The sequence below is a fragment of the Lathyrus oleraceus genome, chromosome 3 (assembly GCF_024323335.1).
Source record: "Lathyrus oleraceus cultivar Zhongwan6 chromosome 3, CAAS_Psat_ZW6_1.0, whole genome shotgun sequence".
NCBI lineage: Eukaryota > Viridiplantae > Streptophyta > Magnoliopsida > Fabales > Fabaceae > Lathyrus > Lathyrus oleraceus.
In genome coordinates, this window is record NC_066581.1 from 126891010 (window position 1) to 126899970 (window position 8961).

Below are 8961 nucleotides of genomic sequence, written 5' to 3' on the forward strand. Positions count from 1 at the left end.
ATGCTGTAAAAATATCTAAGTCTAAAAGTTGTGCCCTTTCCAAAAAGTAGCCCCTGCTACTTATAGTACTGGTTACTAAGCTGTCATGCTCGCTAGGCGAGCATAATGGTTCGCCTAGCGAGCCCCAAAATAAGCCACCAGAGGCACCTGCGGCCAGAAGAAACATCCAAGAAAAGTTGCATATGTTCGCTAGGAGAACAATCCTTCGCTAGGCGAAGCCCTCGCTTCTCTCATTCGCTCCAGCGAGCCTTGATGAATTTGCTACTGGAATTGCTCGCTACCTGCTCGCTGGACGCTCGCCTAGCGAGTACTTGGCTGCTTCCCTCGCCACAACGGGTTCTGAAGGTTTTTCTACTGGAATTGCTCGCTTCTTCCTCGTTGGATACTCTCCTAGCGAGTAATTTCTAGCTTTGGTTCTGTCCAAGTCTGGGAGTGTTCGCTGGAATCTCGCTAAGTGCTCGCCTAGCGAGCACTTCGCTACCTCACTCGCCTAGCGAGCTTGCTGATGTTTGCTTTCTTTCTTGGTTCCTTTGCCATCTTTCTTGTGCCTTCGTTTTCTACTCTTTCATGCCTAATTCCTGCACAATAACACACAAATTAAAGGTACCAAGATCATTTCACATAGTATTGCAAATCAACAAAAGCAAGGGCGGTTTCGAACACTTTTTCTACAAAAATGAGTGAAAGCCCACATTTGATAGCTCAAATAAACACACTTTGGCATCTAACAACTCTCCCCAACTAGATTCTTGCTTATCCTCAATCAAAGTACGCCTCTTGAAGGACAAGAGGATTTGCTTAAAGAAAAAGGTTTCTCCGAAATCGAATAAAATGGCTCAAACACAAGGGAATCAACCAGACACAAGTTCCCAATGGTTAGAATAACACAATACACAAGAACTAAAGCCTTATAGCAAAGCAAAACATGTATCAATCCACAACAATGTTATCTTGAATGAATCACCCTATCTCTCCTCTTCGAATAAGGATTGAAGAAATTACGCCTTTGCAACCGCGGGGACAATTTCACACTCCAACAAACAATACAAAAATCACTTCAATTCATACAATGTCTAACATTTATAAATGAAATTGCGGAAGCACGAAGATCACTAAGGACTTTTCCGGCTGTAGCTTGGTTAGGTTTACAAACAAGGGTCATATCTAAGGCCATTGAAAACGAACTTGCCGACGCAAAAGAGACATTCACTGTACAAGCTATTCACACATCTCAACTTCGTTTCATTTGTTTCTCATTTGAAACCTTCACAACTCTTATTTCACAACTCAATTTTGTTTTTCATTATTTTTCTTCCAAGCAAGCATTCATTTTCATTTTCTCTATTTTTTTTTATTTTCTACATCGTATTAACAAAATAGATGTTTCTCTTTTCTATTTTTTTTCAATGCTTGCTCGGTTATTCAAGAGTTGTGGCACTTACCGATTCTCATTTTCGTTCTCCCCAACTTATCTTTTACTTACCCTAAGTGAATGCTCTTGACTTTTTACAGCAAAAGAACAATTATCAAAAATGTCAGGGTTTAAAGAAAAAAGATTTTGACATCTCGCCTTATTTCAAGCTGAGATTCAACTGTTTAAGCTAAAAGGGGTTCACGAATACTCTCTGCTCACGGGTAAGTTGTATTTGGAACTGGTTGTGCTCGAAAGAAAACAAGAGCCTTGATCATTTCTAATTGCTTCCACAAATTCACAATAATAAAAGACAAAGCATGAATCGAATGAATCACACAGTTTATTAGAATCCAGCATTTTAGTGTACAATGGAGGTTTCCTCACAATTTGTGGTTTTAAATCCTAGATGAATCATTCATTCAATTATGTTGCAAAAAGAACAATATTCAATTACGAAAAGAGTCAAGTTCTTAATGCATTCTAAAATTCTAACCGGAGGTAACCATGTACCTTAGCATTATTCGCTTGTTTATTTTTATCATCGCCATCCAAGCTCGGATGCACCTTCATTGGATACTTCTTTGAGGAGCAACCAATCTAGAAGGTTTGACCCTAAACAACCAAAAATTTATTAAACAAAGAAATATAAACCAAACACAATAATTTAAAACATAAACACAATCATTACTTAAAAAAAATTAAAATGTGCGTGGGGGACAAAACACACCAAAAGTACATAACCAAATATCTAAAAATACAAGAAAATAAAACATAACATAAATAAAAACTTAGTCCTCATAGGACTCAGAACTCTCATCACTACCGGCCTCTGAACCGGAACCATCCTCATCATCACCATCATCATCATCATCATCGGCGCCACCAGAAGTATCAGCACCAGAAGCACCAGCACCCGCCCCCTCTCCGAAAACAGGTCTGTCCACAGGCCAGCTCGCATGTTGCAGGAACTGCTCACGCGTCATCATAGGGTGCTCTCCATAAGGGTCACGTACCTGCAACTATAATAACTGCATAGAGTCATGAATATCAATCATGGCGCGTTGAGTTGCCGTCATCCAATCCCAATTATAATTGTAGACAACCTGCTGGAAAGGATCAAAACCCTGAGCAAAAACACCCGGACCATCAGAAGCCCCGGTGTGATCAGCAGCTGAACTACCTCTGAAGTTCTTCGGTTTACAATACTTGGCCACATATCTATCGTCGATTGCTGACGGAATCCTTACTTGACTGCGGGAGGGTAGCTTCACCCTCGACTGTTGGCACAAAGCCATGATGAGACAAGGAAAAGCAAGGGGGCAGTTAACTTGTACCCCTGACTTCAGCCCGCTCTCAACCATGGACTTCATCTCAATAGCAATGACTCGCGCCACATCCATCTGTATATTGGTCAGGATACAGTGGACCAAGTGTGCCAATGGGATCGGCACGGTTGAGGTGTGTGACTTGGGTTTAATATTGGTCAGAACCAACATTAGGATCTGTTGAGCCAAGGGAATCATATCCTCCCCATGGTACCTCACAGGAACCCTAGATGGGTTCACCTCAACTCACTTCCCCTCAAACAACAGGGCTGCAGAAATAGAATCAGTGTCCCTGTGGAGCCTCAGATCCCTGTGGTATGTGTCCCTCTCATTAGCTCCCCGGCAATGGCGCCATTTTGTTGGTTAGGTGTATGAGTATCGGGGTTTGTTATCGTCTCCACAGGGATTGTGTGATATCTCCGCCGTTCGACAGTTGGTAAGTTCTTAACTTATCGTAACAAGGGGGGTTTTAGTTTTAGCTCACGATAGCTTGCATAAAAAGTAAGAATTTACGGTAAAAGTTTTGGTTTTACGATTTGAGAAAGATTGTCAAAGTTTGGGTTCGACGATCACTTTGCATGCATATGTTCAATCAGACAAAACTCATAAACTCCATTAGATGTTAAACACATTCACAAAGTCCTCCCAATGTGTTTATCTCTAACACACATTGTGGGTTTTCCCATTTTGATCCATTGTTGATCTCTCACACAATCTATCAAAATGACAACTTTTAGGTTTAACTTCTTTAGTGAACAAATTCATTCATTACTATCTCTAGTTAAAGAACAAGGATGGATGAAAACCTAGATCTAGAGTTGGAAAACACCTTTCAATAATAAACCAACACAAAGAGTTATCAATAAAACAAGGTTTTCACCATATATTCATCATCAAAGAGTTTATAAATGAAGATCATCCCATATACATACAAAGCTTATGATCATCTACATCTAACCTTGACAAAATGAAGGACTTAGCTACTCATTTTCATGGTAGCTTGGTCAACAAGTTTCGGTCGAAGGTTGATCAACATCCGAGTCGAAGAATCGAGATTGGATGGGAATCCACCTTCTTTTTGTAGAATATTGTTAAGAGAAGAAGCAAAATGAGAAAATGGGTTTTTTAGGTTACAAAGGATGATCCCAAGAAAAAATGAAAAGATGCTGTAAAAATATCTAAGTCTAAAAGTTGTGCCCTTTCCAAAAAGTAGCCCCTGCTACTTATAGTACTGGTTACCGAGCTGCCATGCTCGCTAGGCGAGCAGAATGGTTCGCCTAGCGAGCCCCAAAATAAGCCACCAGAGGCACCTCCGCCCAGAAGAAACATCCCAAAAAGTTGCATATGTTCGCTAGGCGAACAATCCTTCGCTAGGCGAAGCCCTCGTTTCTCTCATTCGCTCCAGCGAGCCTTGATGAATTTGCTACTGGAATTGCTCGCTACTTGCTCGTTGGACGCTCGCCTAGCGAGTTTTTGCTACTGGAATTGCTCGCTGCTTCCTCGCTGGATACTTGCCTAGCGAGTAATTGCTAGCTTTGGTTCTGTCCAAGTCTGGGAGTGTTCGTTGGAATCTCGCTGAGTGCTCGCCTAGCGAGCACTTCGCTACCTCACTCGCCTAACGAGCTTGCTGATGTTTTCTTTCTTTCTTGATTCCTTTGCCATCTTTCTTGTGCCATCGTTTTCTACTCTTTCATGCCTAATTCCTGCCCAATAAGACACAAATTAAAGGTACCAATATCATTTCACATAGTATTGCAAATCAACAAAATCAAGGGCGGTTTCGAACACTTTTTCTACAAAAAGGAGTGTAAAATGCCCACATTTGATAGCTCAAATAAACACACTTTGGCATCTAACATGTTCCCAAAGAGTGTATAAGATGTATCTGTTAGTAATAGTGTTAAAGTGCCTGCAGTTGATCCAAGCGGTTTGAAGCCTAGTGATGATGATGAGGTACTTCGGTTGATTAAGAAGAGTGAGTCCAACGTGGTGGAGCAGTTGCTCCAGACTCCTTCCAAGATATCAATGATGTCTCTGCTAATGAACTCTAAAGCGCACAAAGAATCATTTCAAAAAGTATTGGAGAAAGCTTATGTAGAGCACGATGTTATGGTGGATCAGTTTGATCATATTGTGGCTAACATAACTTCCTGCAACAACTTGAGCTTCTATGATGAGGAACTCCTTGAGGAGGGTAGGAATCACAATTTGGCATTGCATATTTCAATGAACTGCAAGGAGGATGCTTTGTCAAAAATGTTAGTTGACATCGGCTCTTCATTGAATATACTCCCAAAATCAACTCTTTCCAGATTAACGTATCAAGGGGCTCCAATGAGATATAGTGGCGTGATCATCAAGGCATTTGATGATCCTCGCAAGACTGTGATTGGTGAAGTGGAACTTCCTGTGAAGATAGGTCTGAGTGTTTTCCAGATTCTTTTCCAAGTAATGGCTATCCACCCGGCCTATAGTTGCTTGTTAGGAAGGCCATGTATACATTAGGCAGGAGCCGTTATGTCAATGTTACATCAGAAATTGAAGTTTGTCAAGAATGGAAAGCTTGTTATTGTCGATGGGGAGAAGGCTTTGTTGGTAAGCCACCTGTCGTCTTTCTCTTATGTAGAAGTTGAGAATGAGGTGTGGACTTTGTTCCAAGATTTATCTATTTCTGAGGAAAAGAGAGTTGGGGAACCTATGTCCTCCTTCAAAGACGCTCAGAAGATTGTTGAATATGGTATTTCTGACCAGTGGGGACAGATGGTAGAAGTCATCAAGAACAAGAGCAGAGCCGGTTTGGGATTCCAACGAGGTTCATCAAGGTTAGAGCTAAAGATGTGCAACCCAGTTTCCGTAGTGGAGGGTTCATCTTTGGTAATGAACAACACTTAGCTGTCGTGATCAAGGGTGATGAAGATGTAGACTGCACCAATTTTGTGACGCATGGAAAAGCTTGTGACAATTGGACTGCTGTTGATGTTCCGGTTGTTATGCATCAGTCTAAGTAATTGCTTTTATTTGTTTTTTGAAAAGCCTTCTCCTATTCCTAAGGGAGAAGTGAACATTGTTGGCATTTTCAAATTTGATCATCAATAAAATATAATTCTATTCATCCACATCTATGATGTTTTATTTTAACTTTTTGCTTTTTCTGAAATTGGTAATCACAAAAAAACATAAATCAATAAATATAATTTGTCCATCTGCATAATATTTGGTCACAATTCACTTCTCTAAGATCAAAATATCAAATCATTATGCAGGTTGGTTTCTAAACCCATTGAATACAATGATCCTACTCCTTCGGCAAACATTGAATTCCCTGTGTTTGAGGTTGAGGAAGGAAGTGATGAAGGAGTATCTGATTAATTGTCTCGTCTACTTGAGCACGAGGAAAAAGCCATTCATCCATTCGAAGAGCAGATTGAGTTAGTCAACTTGGGTTTCAAAGATGATGTGAAGGAAGTCAAGATTGGGTCTCGACTGTGTTTAGAAATGAAGAAGGGGTTGATTGATATTCTCCGAGAGTATTCAGATGTGTTTGCTTGGTCCTATGAAGACATGCCTGGTTTGGATTCTGAGATTGTGGAGCATAAATTGCCGTTAAATTGCTTGGTCCTATGAAGACATGCCTATGAAGACATGCCTGGTTTGGATTCTATATGTGTGTTGATTATAGAGATTTGAATAAAGCCAGTCTGAAGGATGATTTCCCTTTGCCACACATTGATATGTTGGTAGAGAATACGGCTAAATTCGAAGTCTTTTCGTTTATGGATGGATTTTCCATATATAATCAGATCAAGATGGAACCCAAAGATATGGAGAAGACCACATTCATTACATCCTGGGGAACATTCTGTTATAAAGTGATGCCTTTCGGTCTAAAGAATGCTGGTTCAACATACTAGAGATCAATGACTACCCTTTTTCATGATATGATGCATAAAGAGATCGAAGTCTATGTTGACGATATGATTGCCAAATCCATTGATAAAGAGGAACATGTTAAGCATTTGTTGAAGCTATTCCAGCGTTTGAGGAAGTACAAACTCCGCTTGAATCCCAATAAGTGTACATTTGGTGTTCGTTCTGGTAAGTTGTTGGACGTTATTGTCAGTGAGAAGGGTATTGAAGTTGATTACGCCAAGGTCAAAGCAATACAAGAAATTCCTGCGCCCAAAACTAAGAAGCAAGTTAGAGGTTTTCTTGGTCGCTTGAATTACATCTCGAGATTCATTTCACACATGACTGCCACATATACGCCTATATTCAAGCTTATTCGGAAAGATCACTCTTGTGATTAGCTCGAAGACTGCCAGAAAGATTTTGATAGTATCAAAGAGTATTTGCTTGAACCTCTGATTCTGTCTCCACCTGTTGAAGGAAAATCATTGATCATGTATTTGACAGTGCTTGAAGAGAGTATGGGTTGTGTTCTTGGTCAGCAAGATGAGACTAGAAAGAAGGAATATTCTATTTACTACCTCAGTAAGAAGTTCACCGATTGTGAGACTCGGTATTCTATGCTTGAGAAGACTTGTTGCGCATTGGCTTGGGCTGCTAAGCGTCTGCGTCAATATATGTTGAATCATACAACTTGATTGATATCCAAAATGCATCCAATCAAGTATTGCCCGTTGGAAAATGTTGTTAGCAGAGTATGATATCGATAACCGATCTCAGAAAGCGATCAAAGGTAGTGTCTTGGCCGAACATTTGGCACACCAACCGATTGAAGATTACCAATCAATGCAATATGATTTTCCTGATGAAGAGATTTTTTAATTGAAAATGAAAGATTGTGATGAACCATTGCTTGAAGAATGGCCAAAACCTGGTTCCCGTTAGGGCATGGTATTTGATGGAGTTGTTAATCAGTATGGTAATGGCATTGGGGCAGTGATTATTACTCCTCAAGGTACTCATTTTCCATTTACAGCTAGATTAACTTTCATGTGTAGAAACAATATGCCAGAGTATGAAGCTTACATTATGGGGCTTAAATAGTCCATTGATCATAGAATCAAGTATTTGGACGTCTATGGAGATTCAGCTTTGGTCGTGAATCAAATCAAAGGCGAATGGGAGACGAATCAACCCGGTTTGATACCATATAGAGATTATGCGAGGAGGATTTCAACTTTATTTATAAAGGTTGAGTTTCATCATATCCCTCGAGATGAAAATCGGATGGAAGATGCTCTTGCAACGTTGGCGCCAATGATTGTAATGAAGCATTGGAATGAGGTCCCCAATTTGTCTGTGATGCGTCTTGATAGGCCAACTCATGTGTTTTCTATTGAAGAGATCAAAGACGAGAAGCCATGGTATTATGACATCAAATGTTTCCTCCAAAGTCAAATTTACCCGCCTGGGGCATCTTTGAAAGATAAGAAGACTTTGAGAAGATTAGCCGGCAGTTTTTACCTAAATGGTGATGTACTATACAAGAGAAACTTCGATAAGGTTTTGCTCAGATGCGTGGATAGACATGAAGAAGACCTATTGATGGCTGAAGTCCATGAAGGTTCCTTTGGTACTCATTCCAATGGACACGTTATGGCAAAGAAGATGTTGCGAGAAGGTTACTATTGGCTGACAATGGAATCTGACTGTTGCAAGTTTGTGAAGAAATGCCACAAGTGTCACATTTACGCAGATAAGATTCATGTTCCTCCGACACTGTTGAATATCATTTCCTCCCCCATGGCCCTTCTCCATGTGGGGAATTGATATGATTGGCATGATTGAGCCTAAAGCGTCGAATGGACATCGTTTCATTCTAGTGGCAATTGACTACTTCACAAAGTAGGTTGAAGAGGCATCGTATGCGAATGTAACCAAGCAAGTTGTTGTAAGGTTTATCAAGAATCAGATTATATGTCGTTATGGTGTGCCAAGTAATATCACTACTGATAATGGGTTGAACTTGAACAATAATATGGTGGAAGCTCTTTGTAAAGACTTCAATATTGCACATCATAATTCTTCTCCCTACAGACCCAAGATGAATGGGGCTGTTGAAGCTGCAAACAAGAACATCGAGAAGATTATCCAGAAGATGGTTGTAACATACAAGGATTGGCATGAGATGCCCCCATTTGCCTTGCATGGGTACCCCTTTTCCACTAGGGGAAACCCCTTTTTCACTTTTTTATGGCATAGAAGTTGTGCTCCCAGTAGAGGTGGAGGTCCCATTATTGCATGTCTTGATGGAAG